The 18,717-nt window shown below is 46.3% G+C and overlaps 1 long non-coding RNA gene across 3 annotated transcripts; it reads right to left on the reverse strand.

Annotated features, from left to right (window-relative positions):
- Positions 1 to 4,019: 4,019 nt before the first annotated feature.
- LOC127303146 (uncharacterized) lies at positions 4,020 to 5,871 on the reverse strand. Of its 3 annotated transcripts, XR_011744664.1 has the most exons (5): positions 5,090 to 5,871; positions 4,890 to 5,008; positions 4,708 to 4,807; positions 4,353 to 4,625; positions 4,020 to 4,261 (listed from the first exon to the last, which is right to left on the reverse strand). It is a non-coding gene; the product is annotated as an uncharacterized lncRNA (long non-coding RNA). The 3 variants fall into 3 exon arrangements; XR_011744663.1 differs by having other exon boundaries at positions 4,353 to 4,807; positions 5,110 to 5,871; XR_011744662.1 differs by having other exon boundaries at positions 4,353 to 4,807.
- Positions 5,872 to 18,717: the final 12,846 nt, after the last annotated feature.

Consider the following 18,717-nt stretch of genomic DNA (forward strand, 5'->3'; position numbering starts at 1 on the left):
GATGAGATTGATGAATCTATACTCGTTGATCGAGTAGCGCGCGATGCGGAAATTGTACTGTGCATCGCCTACACCGGCAACAGAGGAAGCTAATGATAATGATCATGAAACTTCGAACGAGGAAACTACTGAACCTCGCAGATCGACAAGGGAACGTGCCACTCCTGATTGGTATGATCCTTGTCTAAATATCATGATTGTGGATAACAATGATGAGGACCCTGCGACGTATGAAGAAGCAATGATGAGCCCAGATTCCAACAAATGGCAAGAAGCCATGAAATCCGAAATGGGATCCATGTATGATAACAAAGTATGGACTTTGGTAGACTTACCTGATAGCCGAAAGGCTGTCGAGAATAAATGGATCTTCAAGAGAAAAACATATGCTGATGGTAATATTACTGTCTATAAAGCTCGACTTGTCGCAAAGGGTTTCCGACAAATTCAAGGAGTTGACTACGATGAGACTTTCTCACCCGTAGCGAAGCTAAAATCTGTGAGGATTTTGTTAGCAATAGCTGCATTTTTCGATTATGAGATTTGGCAGATGGATGTCAAAACGGCGTTCCTTAATGGAGACATTGAGGAAGAGTTGTATATGGTACAACCCAAAGGTTTTGTCGATCCTAAAAATGCTGACAAAGTATGCAAACTTCAGTGTTCAATCTATGGACTGAAGCAAGCATCAAGAAGTTGGAACCGACGCTTTGATAAGGTGATCAAAGACTTCGGGTTTATACAGTGTCATGGAGAGGCCTGTATTTACAAGAAAGTGAGTGGGAGCTCTGTAGCATTCCTGATATTATATGTAGATGACATATTATTGATCGGGAATGATATAGAACTATTAAGCAGTGTTAAGGGTTATTTAAATAATAGTTTTTCAATGAAAGACCTTGGTGAAGCATCGTATATATTAGGCATCAAGATTTATAGAGATAGATCAAGACGCCTAATAGGGCTATCACAGAGTACATATCTGGACAAGATTCTAAAGAAGTTTAGAATGGACGAAAGTAAGAAAGGGTTCTTACCTATGTTACCGAGGCAAGGTATTGAGTAAGACTCAAGGACCGGCTACGACAGAAAAAGAGAAAGGATGAGTAATATCCCCTATGCCTCGGCGATAGGATCTATCATGTATGCCATGCTATGTACTAGACCGGATATAGCACATGCCGTTAGTTTGACTAGCGAGATATCAAAGTGATCCAGAATGGAGCACCGGACAGTCAAGAATATCCCGAAGTACTTGAAAAGAACTAAGGATATGTTTCTTTGTTATGGAGGTAACCAAGAGCTCGTTGTAAACGGTTACACCGATGCAAGTTGGAACACCGATCCCGATGACTCTAAGTCACAATGCAGGTACGTGTTTATATTGAATGGTGCTGCGATAAGTGGGCAAGCTCGAAGCGGTGCACGGTGGCGAAGTCTTCAACAGAATCAGAGTACATAGCGGCTTGAGAGGCTTCATCGAAGCGGTATGGATGAAGAGGTTCATTGTAGAGCTCGGTGTGGTTCCTAGTGCATTGGACCCATTAATCATTTCTTGTGATAACATGGGTGCCATCGCCAATGCACAAGAGCCAAGGTCACACAAGAGGTGAAGCATATCAAGCTGCGTTACCACTCGATTCGCGAGTACATCGAAGATGGAGAAGTAAAGATTTGCAAAGTACACACTGATCTGAATGTAGCAGATCCGTTGACTAAAGCTCTCCCTAGGGCAAAGCATGACCAACACCAGAATGCCATGGGTGTTAGGTATATTACGATGTAATCTAGATTATTGACTCTAGTGCAAGTGGGAGACTGAAGGAGATATGCCCTAGAGGCAATAATAAAGTGGTTATTATTTATATCTTTATGTTTATGATAAATATTTATATATCATGCTAGAATTGTATTAACCGAAACATTAGTACATGTGTGATATGTAGACAAACAAGAAGTCCCTAGTATGCCTCTTAAACTAGCTTGTTGATTAATGGATGATTAGTTTCATAATCATGAACATTGGATGTTATTAATAACAAGGTTATGTCATTGTATGAATGATGTAATGGACACACCAAATTAAGCGTAGCATAAGATCTCGTCATTAAGTTATTTGCTATAAGCTTTCGATACATAGTTACCTAGTCCTTATGACCATGAGATCATGTAAATCACTTATACCGGAAAGGTACTTTGATTACACCAAACACCACTGCGTAAATGGGTGGCTATAAAGGTGGGATTAAGTATCCGGAAAGTGTGAGTTGAGGCATATGGATCAACAGTGGGATTTGTCCATCCCGATGACGGATAGATATACTCTGGGCCCTCTCGGTGGAATGTCGTCTAATGTCTTGCAAGCATATGAATGAGTTCATAAGAGACCACATACCACGGTACGAGTAAAGAGTACTTGTCAGGAGACGAGGTTGAACAAGGTATAGAGTGATACCGAAGATCAAACCTCGGACAAGTAAAATATCGTGAGACAAAGGGAATTGGTAATGTATGTGAATGGTTCATTCGATCACTAAAGTCATCGTTGAATATGTGGGAGCCATTATGGATCTCCAGATCCCGCTATTGGTTATTGGTCGGAATGAGTACTCAACCATGTCCGCATAGTTCACGAACCGTAGGGTGACACACTTAAAGTTGGATGTTGAAATGGTAGTACTTGAATATGGAATGGAGTTCGAATATTTGTTCGGAGTCCCGGATGAGATCCCGGACATCACGAGGAGTTCCGAATGGTCCAGGAGAATAAGATTCATATATAGGATGTCATTTTATGTGAATTAAAATGTCGCGGACGGTTCTCTGGACGGTTCTAGAAGGTTCTAGAAAAGTCCGGACGAAACCACCACGGTAGGTGGAGTCCACATGGGACTCCACCTCCATGGCCGGCCAACCCTAGCTGGGGCGGAGTCCCCAGTGGACTCCTCCATAGGGGCCGACCACCCCCACATGGGAGGTGGAAATCCCACCTTTTGGTGGGAGTCCTAGTTGGGCTAGGTTTCCCCTCTTATGGAAGGTTTTGGTTCGGGTCTTATTCGAAGACTTGGACACCAACACTTGGGGATCCACCTATATAATGAGGGGCCAAGGGAGGGGGCCGGCCACCCCAAGACCACAAGCTGGCCGCCCCATTGAAGTGGCCGGCCACCCCCTCCCAAACCCTAGCCGCCCCCCTCTCCTCCATATCTCCCGCATAGCTTAGCGAAGCTCCGCCGGACTTCTTCACCGCCACCGACACCACGCCGTCGTGCTGTCGGATTCAAGAGGAGCTACTACTTCCGCTGCCCGCTGGAACGGGGAGGTGGACGTCGTCTTCATCAACAACCGAACATGTGACCGAGTACGGAGGTGCTGCCCGTTCGTGGCGCCGGAACCGATCGTGATCAAGATCTTCTACGCGCTTTTGCAAGCGGCAAGTGATCGTCTACCGTAGCAACAAGAGCCTCATCTTGTAGGCTTTGGAATCTCTTCAAGGGTGAGACTCGATACCCCCTCGTTGCTATCGTCTTCTAGATTGCATCTTGGCTTGGATTGCGTGTTCGCCGTAGGAAAATTTTTGTTTTCTATGCAACGTTATCCTACATGGGGGTGTTGAAGTGTATAAGTAGATTGCCTAGCCCTTTCCCCCAGTTCGGACTTTTGGTTCAAGTGGCTAGTGCATGAACCTTAACATAAATTACCAAATTAATACATCTAATCCACACCATAGTTGCAAAGAGTGGATTCGGTGATCACGGGGATACGTGAGCACCTAGTTATCACCGTTGGACCTGGTCCACCACCGTTAGATTATGCCACTTACTAACGGCCACTACACGGAAGCTCACAGACGGTTGGTACTACTTTTCTTCCCAAAATGCATGCATGCGTGGGACCGGTTCCTGTGAGAGAATAGAAAATTTGGCATATATTGTATATCTTGTCACTTTGTCTGCTGTTGTTAGAACTGTTTCAACTCTCCACCAGCGTGGCCTAATTAAATAATACCACATCAGAAATGACAACACAGGGAACATGATATTATTATTAATAACACATATACTGCTGTTAATAATCCAAAACTCAACAAACACTACACTATCAACAACGAGATTGTAACATACACACTATCTTGGTTGTAAACAATGACTCCATCCAGGTTTCGCAGTTTATACTTCTTGTCTTGCCGCCCTAAGAGAATTTTCATGTCGCCCAGATTTTCTTTTCTGTCGCCACCGTTCCTTAATATCGCCACTCTCTTCTGTTAGGAGGTCATTACTACTATCACTTCAGTATAGTGCCTGTTATCAACGTTGCTTGTCAATTCTGAAAAAGAGAACATCTGTACATACCTTGATATTTTTAAACACCCTTTTGTTCTCCGGATCAATTATAATGTTGTAAACTGCATCCGGTGGTAACCCTGCCTCAAATCTCAAATTAAGGTTGCAAAGAGAGCCTTGTGGTACAGTGACCTGTAATTGTGAAGATTTGCTACTGTCAGTTCAGGGTATATCAAAATATTTCAACAATCTAGAAATAATTATGACCTACTAGCACATCAAACTGAGAGATGTTCCAGAAAGAAGGAAGATTTCAGCTTCCGATGTCCCACCACGATTTATCTTTTCATAATACAAGACCATCCATTAACCTACAAGCTTCATCCAATCGAGGCATGTAATCCTTCTAGTACAACTTATTTACCTTCATTTCTGGATGATGATCAGTCCAACTAGCACATCAAACTGAGAGATGTTCCAGAAAGAAGGAAGATTTCAGCTTCCGATGTCCCACCACGATTTATCTTTTCATAATACAAGACCATCCATTAACCTACAAGCTTCATCCAATCGAGGCATGTAATCCTTCTAGTACAACTTATTTACCTTCATTTCTGGATGATGATCAGTCCAACTAGGGTCATTTCTCCCCTAACATTCCCTGACGACATTTGAGCCTTGACATCACCACCGCCGCCCGTCTTCAAGAAACGCCTCAAATGCAGCTATTACAAGACCCAAACAGGCAAAAGTTACTTACATCTGCGCGAATAATGTCGATCGCGTGAGAAGAGGAAATTATTTACCTGGTCAAGAAGCAACCAACCTTGAGAGAGTTCTGAATCTTATCCGGGATCTGCATGAGGCTGTCGACAGGTTTCTGCAGCCATCCATCCGTCCATAGGCTCACCCCTGGGTGCCTCCTCTCTGTTCTTCCTCGTGGGCGATTCGGGGATGGATGCAATGGTCCCTGTGCTCCCCATCGGCGGGGGACGCCGATAGTGCCCCTGTGCGCCCCACCGGCAACCACCAATATCACCAAGGCCGGGTCGCGAAGCGGCGGCGCCTCCCAGGCGAATCGATGGACGGGCCGCCTCCAAAACGTGATTCCCCCTCCCGCTACCGTGCCTCCTCTCCGTTCTTCGTCGCGGGCGAGCCGGGGACGGATGAGATGGCCCCGTGCTCCCACGGCCAGGGGCCAGGGGCCACGGCTCGACACGGCCAGGGGCCACGGCTCCCTCCTCCGCCGGCGCGGGCGAGACGGAGGGCGCGCGTGGCGGAGCCAGCGAAGGGCGCGCAGGGCGTTGCCGGCAAGGGCGGCCTGCGGGAGCTGGCAGAGGACACGACAGGCAGGCGCGTGGGGCGCTGTCGGCCAGGGCGGCGTGCGGGAGCCGGCAGAGGGCGCAGCAGGCGAGCGCGGTATGGAGGAGCTGAAGGTCAGGGGGAGCAACACCAAGGATAGGTCAGCGCCGGCGGCGGCGTTTTCGGCCAGGGCGGTGGCGCTCTGATTTTTGGCCGGGCAGGGAAAATAGAGGCGCTCATCTGGATAAGAAGAAGATGGGGCTCGCTATGGAGGAGCCGCTGTCTGCTGTGGGGCTTGATTTGGGGCAGCGCGACAACAACAAAGATTGTTAATGGATGAATGGATGGCGTTAGACACATGTTGATCAGCTAGGGGTGCTCACGTGTCCCCTGATCACTGGGCTTCATTCGCATAGTTGTATGAGGATGAACATGCAGCAAAACATGAACACTTCTTAGTTGTGTATGGAAAAGTACAAGTGCAACAGGATGTATAAATTACCCAAATTAATGCATCTAATCAGCACCATAGTTGTATGAGGATGAACATGTAGCAAAACATGAAGACTTGTTAGTTGTATAGGGCACGAAGAAGTATATCAGGATGTATAAAACACCAAATTCATACATCTATGATCGGGAGGTGTAGTAGCTTCACAAATTCCATACACATGACTACTACAATCACCACCTTGACTGCATATACGAACACATTCATGAACTAGTAGACGAGAACACGCCTGGGAATGGTGAGGTCGCTAGTTGCCGCCGTTCTAATGTCGTTGACATCTAGATCTGGGTCTGGCCGGGCATTGCCAGCCAGCGTGTGCTTTCACCCTGCGGATGAACCTAGTCGGGGCTAGTTCATAGTGTGGCTGTAGTCGGGGGTGCGGCAGTGATTACTGCGATGTCTACTCTACGCCCTCGCGATGGCGACCGGAATTTCGATCGGGTTTGGACCTCAGCGAAAGCTGCACATGGTGTTGACCTGTGCCGGTGACGACGACACCTGTGGGTGTCGCTCCCTTGTTGAAGGCGTCCCGATTTTGTCTCTCCTGTTCGAAGTGATGGATTCTGTCCCTCCGCCCCAATCTGCCCTCTTAGGGTCCTCGCTTTGTGCAAGCTTCTCTAGTAGTGTCTTGTGGTTCACCCTGTGACCTCGCGTTGGTGTCGCAGCTCCTCTCGCAGCATCGGCCTGGCTGCTTTTACACGGTCTGCTACGGTAGCTGATGTCCTTCCTAGCGCCTTGGGGGGCTTCGCTAGGACGGCGTCTGGTCGTAGCTCTTACCGGTGTGCTTATCCCAAAGCCAGGGGAAGATGCTGTGTTTTGGGTCTGGACCTAGCCCGAGCTCCAGGGGTGGTGGCTCTCGGGTCTGGGTGAAAACTTTGCAGGACCTTATCTCTGCCGACGACGATGACGCATTCTTGCGCCATTCACCTTCTTGGAGGCGTCGCCGCAAGACCCCCTCTCCTTTGGTTCCTCATGATCTACTAGGTGGCCGGCCCATCGTTGAGTTCCCCGTGGGTTGCAGTCCTGGTGCGGTGGAGGTTGTGTTGGTGTGGACATGGCCGTGTTTGCTCCGGTGCCGCAGAAGACAAGGCTCCCTCCTCATGGTTCAAGCGGGCGCTTCGGCTCGACGTTATCTGTGTTGTCTTCTGTGTGGGTTTCTTTGTGCGTTTGGCGCGTGTGTGTCGTAACTTCTGGTGTAACTCCTAGCCGGTTGATGGCTTCGTTAATTCAAAGCCGGGCTCATTTCGAGCCTTATGTTTAAAAGTAGACGAGAACAGAGCACTGGTACACAGAAAACTAGATCGTGCGTCTAAACTAGCCGAGAACAGCCATAGCGAAAGAGGAAATCAAGCACCATACCAATCAATCGAGCAACCTGCAAATTAATCGAAAGTACTAACGAGATTAAGAACAAGCGATGTAGAAGTGCTCACCAGAGCTATGAAGCCGATGCTCTCCTTTCCCGAATGCTCTGCCGATAACACGCCCAGCCTCGGAATTGTCGATTCACGGAGAGGAGACACCCAATCTCGTCGCCTACTCGCCCACAACTTTCGTCCGGGCTCCGTATCTTCGACTCGGGAAGCGCAGCGCCGGATAAACCTCCACCAACGAGAACCCCGCACCGGAATCATCGATCCGCAGCGCGGCGCCGTCGAGCGGAGCCGCTCTGTCCAAACTACTCCACGACTGCTGACGAGAACCTTGGGGATTCAGCCGTGATTTCCCCACTGGACGAAATCGTCGTGAGCGACCTGAATCGAGAGTGGAGGGAGGTGAGGAGGCCGGGAGGACGAGAGGGGAAGCGAGAGAGACGAACATGATTTAAACAGTAAACCGATACCCTTTTTTTTGTTGGGAGGCGGCGCTTGTTTTCAGGACACACGATGAGAAACGAACGGACGAGGCGAGGGAGCACTGTGTAAGACAACGGAGTGTCCCAGCAGGAAATAGATTATGGGAATACAGAAAATATGATCTTGATATTAATGACTGGAACTACAACAAATGTTGACACACATATGGATGGAAAAAAATCACTCATGCGGCATGCAGCAAATCCATTATCGCTGTAGGCTACACTGTGATACGCTTGATTTTTTTTCTGAATTTTCATCATTTTGTTAGTTTATCAATTACATTTTTAAGAGACTTAAGCCCCTAGAGTTATCACTTGCGGGGTTAAGTGTTCATGTTATAAAATAATTAATAAAACTTGATATTCATGTGGGTACAAAAGTAAAATTATTCTACACAGGTCAATCAACTTTGCAGAAAATTTAGTTCGCGTTCCCGTTGCAACCTTTTTTCCTAGTAAGTAAGTAAATAAATAGCGTGGGACTTTGTAGTTTAGTAGGATTTTTTGGACACGGACAGAACCTATATCTATATCTATATCTACTAGCTTTATGCCCGCGCGTTGCTGCGTAAAAATGATAAATATTAACTTCCATTGTTTTAAAGCTAGGCAATATGCTCTCCTACTTAGCAAGTCCTTGTTTTTTTTTTTTTTGCTTTATTGTCTTTAACTTTACAATTCCCAATTCAAAATCCTGTTTTATTTATCTCGCAATCTGACATTGGATATTTATAGGGATTATATTTGATATTTCTTTTGTACCTAACTTTTTTTAGCACAATATGGTTGAACAATTCATACATATAACTTCTATTTTTATCACTTATTCTTTCCGTGGATGCTAATTAGCTGCTGGTTCATCCGGTAAATTACCTTTGACTGTAAAATAGACTGCAAACCCAACCACACTCATACATAGTTCTGTACATCTCTCTTCTGAAAAACAAGTAAAAAAATCTCTATCCAATCCATTGGTTTGCCAATAAATTCAGCTAGCAATCAGTAGTAAACAGAAAATTCAGCGAGTATTAGTTTAGTATTAGCAAGGAGCTGAAATTAACCGTGTGTCTCCGTATCTCTCACTTGTCTTGCACTGGTGGAAAAAGGGTCTTTGGTCGCGGTTCGCAACTGCCATTAGTCGCGGTTGCGCAACCGCGACCAAAGTAGCGCGACTAAAGGCCCCCCCCCCTTTAGTCGCGGTTCCTTACGAACCGCGACTAAAGGCCCGTCCACGTGGGCCGCAGGCGAGCGCCAGGGCGGAGGACCTTTAGTCGCGGTTCTTCTGGCCAACCGCGACTAAAGGCCTCCGCAGGGTTTAGGGTTTAGCCCCCCTCCCCCTAAATCTGGTTTCTTTTTAATTTGTATTGTTTTATTTCTTTTGGGTTTTAATTTTGAAGGAGTTTCACATATTCTACGGCACTACATACATGCATATGAATGTACAATTTCAAACAAATTTGAAATTAGAACCAAAAAGAATTCAAGAGGAATATACAATATATATTCAATATCGGATGACCATATACAATTTTGAACAAGTTTCCATCCATAATTTAGTGCATATGAAGTTCTACGTCATCGTAATGGTGTTCTCCTCTAGGATCGATGACTTCCCTCGCCAACCATCCAGCTAGTTCCTCTTGAAGTGGTCGGAAGCGAGCTTCTGGACTAAGCGTCTTCCGGAGGTTATTCCTCATGATGTTGTTCTCACACTTCTGGTCCCGCTCATTGCGGTATCTCCGGATCCTCTCACAAACATAGTATCCACATAGATTGGGCCCCGGTGGCTGAATATCCCCGATCGTCCGCCTTTGCCATTTTAAAATGTAGCTCTTTTTTGAATTCACCGACCTTGGTATCTACGAACTGTCTCCAAACCCTACGAGGCAAAGAAAATTAAATGAACAAGAGAGTTATTAATTAGTTACTTGATATTAGGAAATGATGAACGAAATAGGCCGATCGATATAGAGCGCAAATGAATGAAAATAATTACTTTTGCATCATTTTTCTCATGTCGGCCCAAAGCGCCGGATCCATATTCAGAGAGTCGTGGACGAGAACTGAGGAGGTGTGAAATTGAATTACCATAAGAATCCAGTGGAACACTGCGGACACGATACATGCACGATCATGCATAACTCATCGATTAGCCACATACCATGCATGGAGTAAACAAAAGAGAATGTGCTCAAGACAGAAACACTCACCCAAAATGGTAAGGAAATAGAATATCACTTTTGAGTTTCTGTTTTCTAATAAACCGCCACAGGTCATCCTCCACGTCGGCGGGGTGGTGTTCTAACACATATGAATTAACGATTTGTGGGTCAATGAACCCAACATCATGGATGTTCCTTATTCGCATTTCCCGCTTCTTCATTCTGCATAATAGCGTACACAACAAGATAGTTAGGACTATATATATATATATATATATATATATATATATATATATATATATATATATATATATATATATATATATATATATATATATATATATAGTGCAGGCAATGAACGAGTTGGGGTAGAAATTAATAAATCACTTACAGAACGTAGCAACTGATGATAGATTTGTCGAGCTCGCGCAGATTGAAAAGCTGGAACAATTCATTCAGATGAATTTGTACATAGTAATGTTTGAAGTGATGCTCATATCTAACTTCCGCATAAATATAGTCTTTGGCGTTTTTAAGTTTTATGTAACCCTTGTACCAATTTAGCAGACCTTTCATTTGTCGAGGTAGATCATCTTCCTGCGCAGGCTCGACGAGAGGGCCATTCTTCACATATGTAAATACTACGTCCTTCATTGGTGCCTCATCAAGGCCTAACAGTGCACGAAGAGTGATACCTAAGTCGGCCGCTTGTTCTCTGGCACTCGTTACGGTCAATCCATGTCTTTGCCGCAGCTGCTATGATATCGGGGGCATCCGGACCGGCGGCTTGCAGTATGAGCGGGGCGATCGATTGTTTACTTTGTTCCCCGAGCTGGGCAACTTCTTTCCCCCTTTCTAATTTTTTCTTGGCCTCCTCCAAGGCTTTCTTCTCCGCCAACTCTTGGTTCCTCTTGAACGCGAGTGCTTGCCTACGAAGTTCACGTAAATAGTCGTCAGGCAGATTCTTCGCGGCTTGGGACGGTGTGTTCAAAAATGACTTAGCCCAGCTCTTTTCCTTGTGAGAAAATACTTGCTTGGGCTCGGGCTCTCTTTTCTTCTTGCAGTCCGCCTTCCATTTCTCATAATCAGCAGCCGCGTGTGCGTCGACTTCCTCGGCACTACGTTCCCAAGGCCTTGTGGGGAGAGGCTTCAGTGATGGCTCTGGTATCTTTGTGGTTCTAGGTACATAAGGGTCCGGGTTAATAACCCAGGACTGCTTCTGCTTCTTCACGGAGGTGGATTGGGGCGGTGTCCGATCACCCGCCGGACGAGGACCGGGGGCGGCGTGCGCTTTACCCGCCGGAGGTGAATTGGGGGCGGCGTCGGGCGACGTCAAGGAGGTGTAGGTGAAGCACCACCACCACCACCGCCACCGCCACCGTCACCGCCACCGCCACCGCCACCACCACCACCGTAGGGGGGTGGACTTGTTGGCGCCTCGCCTGGAAACTTGATAAACTTCTTCTGCCATAGAATGAACTGGCGCTTGACATCTCCAAGTCTTTTCGCCCCTTCAGGTGTAGCAATGTCAATGTCCAGGTCCTCAAACCCTTGGACTATCTCCTCCACCGTGACACGAGCATAGCCATCTTGAACGGGGTTGTTGTGGTGGAGTGCTCCAGGTAGTAAAGCACTGCCGATGGCTACCTTCATGGACATGTTCCCGATAGGATAATACAGATGACATGCTTTCATCTCCTTTATATCGTCCACGGGGTAGCGAGGAGGCTCCGGTGCAGTAATTTCGACCACCAGAGGCTCCGGTTGAAGTAATTTCGATCGTCGGTGCACCAGCCGGTGAGGCCTCCGTGGAAGCCACGCTGCTTCTTCTCCGCTGCTGGCTTCCGAGATCCATTGGATGATCTTCATGCTGCGCCCGAGCTGCATCTCTTTCGGCTACTAGTACACTCACGGTTTTCTTCATCACATCCATTTCCGTTACCAACTTCGCCACAACATCTGCATCCCGATCCATCTTTCTCTTACGGCTTCTGTAACCGTACGGGTCATCGTTCTGGGGGAACCCTACTTTCCACGAAATGGGCCCCATGCCTCGTACACGTTCTCCGTGTTCAGGATTCCCGAGGGCTTTTGTCAGGGCGTCGTTCTCTCTGTTGAACTTGATCCTCCCCTCTTGAGCATCCCTCATTGCCTCAATAAGCTTTTGGGTGGGTTTAATTATTTTGCCCTGATAAACACACTCCCCTGTCTCCGGGTTCAGCGATCCCCCATGCCCGTACCACCAGCTTTTGGCCCTTGGGTCCCATCCCTCCGTACCTGGACGGATTCCTCGCACCCTCATCTCGTTCTCCATCTTCTCCCACCTAGGCTGCCAAAAGCGATACCCTCCTGGCCCCATAATATGATTGTACTCCTTCTTGGCCGCATTCTTCTTATTTTTTTTCGACATTTCAAGGAACTGCTTCGATTTCTTTTGCTTCACAAATTCTGGCCAATCATGTTGCAGTTTCTCATATTGTCCTTTGAAATCCCGAGTCTTGCCCTGCTTGACAAAGTCATGGGCTAGATTTTGCTTGTATTTCCGAAATGCGTTGGACATCTTAGAAAGAGCGAACTGTTTGACTAGCTTGCACCTCTCCTTGTTTTCCTGAATCTTGTTACCCTTCTCATCGTATTTGCGGTATTCCGGAGGTAGAACGAAATGTTCCATAAGCTTGTTGAAGCAATCTTTTTTTGTTCTCTTATCGACAAAAGTGAAACCAAGACGTGCCTTCTTTGGCTCATTCCACTCCTGGACGGTGATCGAGACGTTGTCTCTAACAACGGCTCCGCATTGGCTGATAAACTTGGTGGCGTTCTTGCTGGGCTCCAGCGGCCTACCGGTTGCTTCCTCGACAACCTCGATGGTGCATGTTTCGTCACGCTTGGTTGCGCCACGCTTTGACGACGTACTCGATTTTTTCGACGATCCGGCCGAGGGCTAAAATAAGAAAGAGAGTCGCGCGCGTTAGTACACACATATTTATTCAAATCAGTTAGTTTGTATCACCAGAGGCTCAATGTATATATATACCTCGGCGCCGGAGGTGGTTGCTACTTCCAATTCAAGATCGTCGTTTATCGACGTTTCTTCGGCATCATCTTGCTGACGGCGCCCTTCATCTTCACCGTCAAGGTTCAGATAAGAAGAGATATCATCTTCTTCTTGTCCGGTCGGCACATATAGAATATCGCCTTTTATGATGCCGAACATATGGTCTTCAGCGTCCGGATCATAGTTGTCCAGAATCGGGTCAGCTCTATCGTCCGCCATATGTCGATCTGAAAACATGTAGTCAAAACAAATTAATTGTGTATATGCCAGCATTATCATATCTCTTCTACATATAAAGAGAGAGGGCGACGAGGGAGGCGAGAGGGGGGACGCAGTGATCGCGTGACCGAGAGAACGGTGGTGGTGGCGAAAGGGGGGACGCAGTGACCGCGTGACCGAGAGACCGGTGGCGGTGGCGAAAGGGGGACGCAGTGACCGCGTGACCGAGAGACCGGTGTGGCGGTGACCGAGAGGGCGGTGGCGGTGCCGAGGACACATAACCCTCGCCGCCCCCTCTCGATCCCAAAATAAAATAATTCTTGTTAATTAAGTTAAAAAAATTGTTAAGTTAAAATTTTGATCATTAAGTCTAAATTTTGTTAAGTAAAATTTTTCTTAAGTTAAAATTTTGATCATTAAGTCTAAATTTTGTTAAGTAAAATTTTGATCATTAAGTCTAAATTTTGTTAAGTAAAATTTTAGTTACATTAAGTCTAAATTTTGTTAAGTAAAATTTTAGTTACATTATACTATTACATGTGTAAATTTTTGTTAACCTAACACATTTTTGTTAAGTAAATTTTTGTTATGTCAAAATTTCGAGGGAGTACAAAATTATATACATTATACTATATATTACATATTTGTTAAATTTTGTTAAGTCAAAATTTTAGTTTACAATTTTAATTAACAACAAGTTAATTCGTTTAAGTCAAATTTTAATTTTTTTTACATAATCTTTTTTAAGTCAAATTTTAGTTTACAATTTTAATTAACAAAAACAAAAAAAACAAAAAAAAAATGAGAGAGAGATCGAGGCAGGGGCGCCGTGTGTACTGGCGCGCCCCGCCCTCTCTCTCCCGCGGCGGTGGGCGGCGGCGGTTCGAGCCGGCCGGCGCGCGCGTGGTGGCCGTGTATCTTGCGCGCGCGCGCGCGTGGTGTGCGGCGGCGTGTGTCTGTGTGTGGCCGGAGATTGAGGCGACGACCGGAGATTGGGGGCGCGAGGTCGCTTCGAGGGCGGCGGCGGCGGTCGCTTCGAGGCGGACGTAGTCGACGACGTACGGGGCGGTGGTGGCGGTCGATGCGCGCGGCGGCGCGTGGGCGTCGTCGAGGCGGCAGAGGAGGCGTCGGCGCGTCGTCGATGCGGCAGAGGAGGCGTCGGCGGCGTCGAGAGGCTGCAGACACGAACGGGCGGAGGAAGAAGAGAACTGGCGCGGCCGTTCGGCGCGCGATATTTATAGTGAGAGGGCTTTAGTCGCGGTTGGGGTCACCAACCGCGACTAAAGGCTACCCTTTAGTCGCGGTTGGTGACCCCAACCGCGACTAAAGCATTTTTCGCCCCATTTTCGGTTTCCCGCGGAAGACGAGGCCAACCGCGACTAAAGGCTTTTTTCGAAATTATTTCGTTTTCTAAATGTGAAAAATAAAACTAATTCATGTCTAAATGTGAAAAGTACAAATAATATATCAAAAAATTCAGAAAAATAAAACTAATTCATTTCAAAATATTAAAAATACAAATAATATATCAAAAAATTCAGAAAAAAAACTAATTCAATTCAAAATCTTAAAAATACAAATAATATATCAAAAAATTCAGAAAAATAAAACTAATTCAATTCAAAATCTTAAAAATAGAAATAATATATAAAAAAATTCAGAAAAATAAAACTAATTCAATTCAAAATATTAAAAATACAAATTATATATCAAAAAAATCAGAAAAATAAAACTAATTCATTTCAATATGTTAAAAATACAAATAATATATCAAAAAATTAAGAAAAATAAAACTAATTCAATTCAAAATGTTTAAAATACATATAATATATCAAAAAATTCATAAAAATAAAACTAATTCAATTCAAAATCTTAAAAATACAAATAATATATCAAAAAATTTAGAAAAATAAAACTAATTCAATTCAAAATTTTAAAAATACAAATTATCAAAAATTCATGAAAATAAAACTAATTCAATTCAAAAGTTCGTTGGCCCCCTCTTCCCGCCTCTTTCCGCCGACCCCCTCTTCCCTCCTCGTCTTCCCGCCATTTCTTTCCTGTCTTCCCGCCTCTTTCTTCCCGCCAATTGTTTCCCGCCAATTTCTTCCGGCCTCTTTCTTCCCGCCAATTTTTTCCCGCCAATTTCTTCCCGCCACTTTCTCCCCGCCTCTTTCTTCCCGCCTCCTGTCTTCCCGCTCCCATTTTTCCCGCCATTTGTCACTACATATAGGTAGCCCGGCTTGGCCAGCATTATCACATCTCTACAATCTCTCATCACTCTCTCATGGCTTCCATCGCACCCACTCTAACCTACCAGCAGGTGGAGGAGCTTTGCGCCTCGAACTACCCTTGCCCTCCGGGCTACCGCGTCCCTGCCGGCTGGAGCCTAAGCGCCGGCGGCGTGCCGGTCCCTCCGTCCTCGAGTCTTGCGCGCCGGGCGGCCATCACGAACCACTACTACCTCGACCTCACGCCGAGCAGCGGATGAATCCCCGCTGGCATCCCGATAACCAGCATACTTGGGACGCCTTCTTCATCAATCGGCGTGAGAGGGCGCTCGCCAGGTATGAGGAGGACGGTCTGCCTCCTGGAAAATTCCACGAGGCCGGCCGTCGGCTATGGTGGTACGGCCGGACTCTGTAGAGCGTCATGGACTACATGACGGCCGGCGATATCCCCCGCCTGCGCTACCCTCAGTTCGAGCCACGAGCGCCGCCCGACGACAGCGATGACAGCAGCGACGACGACGTCGGCAACTTAGAAGGCGACGACTACCAGTACAACGGCGGCGGCTATTTTTACTACGAGTATGCATATTATACTCCTAGGCTTGTGTTTGTCTTAATCACTCCTAATTTCATGTATGCGGGAGTATGACTTAGTCACTCCAAATTTCTGTATGCGGGAGTATGACTTAGTCACTCCAAATTTCATGTATGCAGGAGTATGACTTAGTCACTCCAAATTTCATGTATCATCAGTGCTATCTCGAGTCAATTGAATCATTCGAAAATGGACACCAAACACATCACGGGTAATATAATTCACATGATTCATTCAACAAAGTTTGGTACAATAAATTATTACACATCATTTCTTCCCTTGTGTCCCTGCTTGCTTACGATTGTGCCGTATCCATGGAGCATCCTCATCATTTAACTTAATGCTTGGGTCGGTGTTCACTTTGAAGGGCGGAATTTCAGCAAACATATTATAATCTTCTGACATGTCTGTCTTGTCCTCCACTCCCACGATGTTTCTTTTCCCTGAAAGAACAATGTGGCGCTTTGGATCATCGCATGATGTACTGATCGTTTTCTTATCTTTCCGTTTCCTCGGTTTGCTACTCATGTCCTTCACATAGAAAACCTGAGCGACATCTTTCGCTAGGACGAATGGTTCGTCAAGGTAACCAAGATTGTTGAAATCCACCATTGTCATTCCGTATTGCTGGTCCACCTTTACCCCACCTCCTGTTAGCTTGAACCATTTGCACCGGAACAAAGGGACCCTAAAGGAGGGTCCATAGTCAAGTTCCCATATCTCCTCTATGTAACCATAATATGTGACCTTTTGCCCATTCTCGGTTCTTGCATCAAAGCGGACACCACTGTTTTGGTTGGTGCTCTTTTTATCTTGGGCGATCGTGTAAAATGTATTCCCATTTATCTCGTACCCTTGGAAAGTCGTTATAGTCGAAGATGGTGTCTTGGCCAACATGTACGGCTGATCTACAACCTTATTGTCATGCATTAAATGTTTTCTCAACCAAGCTCGAAAGTCTCCATGTGGGCCTTCCTAATCCAGGATTCGGGCTTCCCAGGGTTGTCCGAGCGTAAAATATTCTTGTGTTTCTCAAAGTACGGAGCCACCAAGCTGGAATTGGTCGAAGCGTGTGGTGTGCTTCGATCGAGAGAATGGCCGTCCATACATATCGTTGATTTCCTTCCGATCGTGCCTTTTCCACTTAGTCTCCCCTCGTGCCGCGATTGAGGAAGACCAATCGGCTTAAGGTCGGGAACAAAATCAACACAAAACTCAATTACCTCCTCATTTCCATAGCCCTTGGCGATGCTTCCTTCGGCCTAGCACGGTTACGAACATATTTCTTTAATACTCCCATGAACCTCTCGAAGGGGAACATATTGTGTAGAAATACGGGACCGAGAATGGAAATCTCATCGACTAGGTGAACCAGGAGGTGCGTCATAATATTGAAGAAGGATGGCGGGAACACCAACTCGAAACCGACAAGACATTGGATCACATCGATTACGTAACCGTGGTAGAACTTCTGGATTGATTACCTTCGAGAGATTGCATTGAGGAATGCACATAGCTTCACAATGGCTACTCGAACATTTTCCGGCAGGAGCCCCTCAAAGCAATCGGAAGCAATTGCGTCATAATCACGTGGCGATCGTGAGACTTCAGGTTTTGGAACTTTTTCTCCGCCATGTTTATTATTCCCTTTATATTGGACGAGAATCCTGACGGGACCTTCATCTTGCTCGGGCATTCAAAAAAGATGACCTTCTCTTCTTTGGTCGGGCGTAGGCGGCACGACCTTGAAACCGTTCCGGATGCCGGTCATCGGGGTCTTTCAAACTTTCTTTGGTCCTGCCGTGCTTCCTTTGTATCATTTGACTTCCCATACACGCCCAAGAAGCTTAGGATGTTCACGCAAATATTCTTCGTAACGTGCATCACGTCGATTGCAGAGCGGACTTCTAGGACTTTCCAATATTCTAGCTCCCAGAATATAGATTTCTTCTTCCACATGGCTACGTGCCCGTCGGCTCCCTTCGGAACTGATTGTCCGCCAGACCCTTTCCAAAGATGACTTTCAAATCCTTGACCATATCAAATACCTCGGCACCGGTGTGTTCCATGAGGCTTCGGCCGGTGATCTGCCTTGCCGTTGTAATGCTTGCCTTTCTTTCTTCTTGGATGACCTTTCGGAAGAAATCGACGATGCCCAAGGTACACGTTCTTCTTACAATTTGGCAAATGTACACTTTCGGTCTCATGTAAGCGGTGCGTGCATGCATTGTATCCCTTATTTGACGGTCCGAAAGGTTACTAAGAGCAGGCCAATCGTTGATGGTTACGAAAAGCAACGCTCGTAGGTCAAATTCCTCTTCTTTGTGCTCATCCCACACACGGACACCAGGTCTGCCCCACAGCTGTAAAAGTTCATCAACTAATGGCCTTAGGTACACATCGATGTCGTTGCCGGGTTGCTTCGGACCTTGGATGAGCACGGCATCATAATGAACTTCCGCTTCATGCACAACCAAGGAGGAAGGTTGTAGATGCATAGA

This window comes from Lolium perenne, chromosome 5 (genome assembly GCF_019359855.2).
Source record: "Lolium perenne isolate Kyuss_39 chromosome 5, Kyuss_2.0, whole genome shotgun sequence".
In the NCBI taxonomy this organism is placed as follows: domain Eukaryota; kingdom Viridiplantae; phylum Streptophyta; class Magnoliopsida; order Poales; family Poaceae; genus Lolium; species Lolium perenne.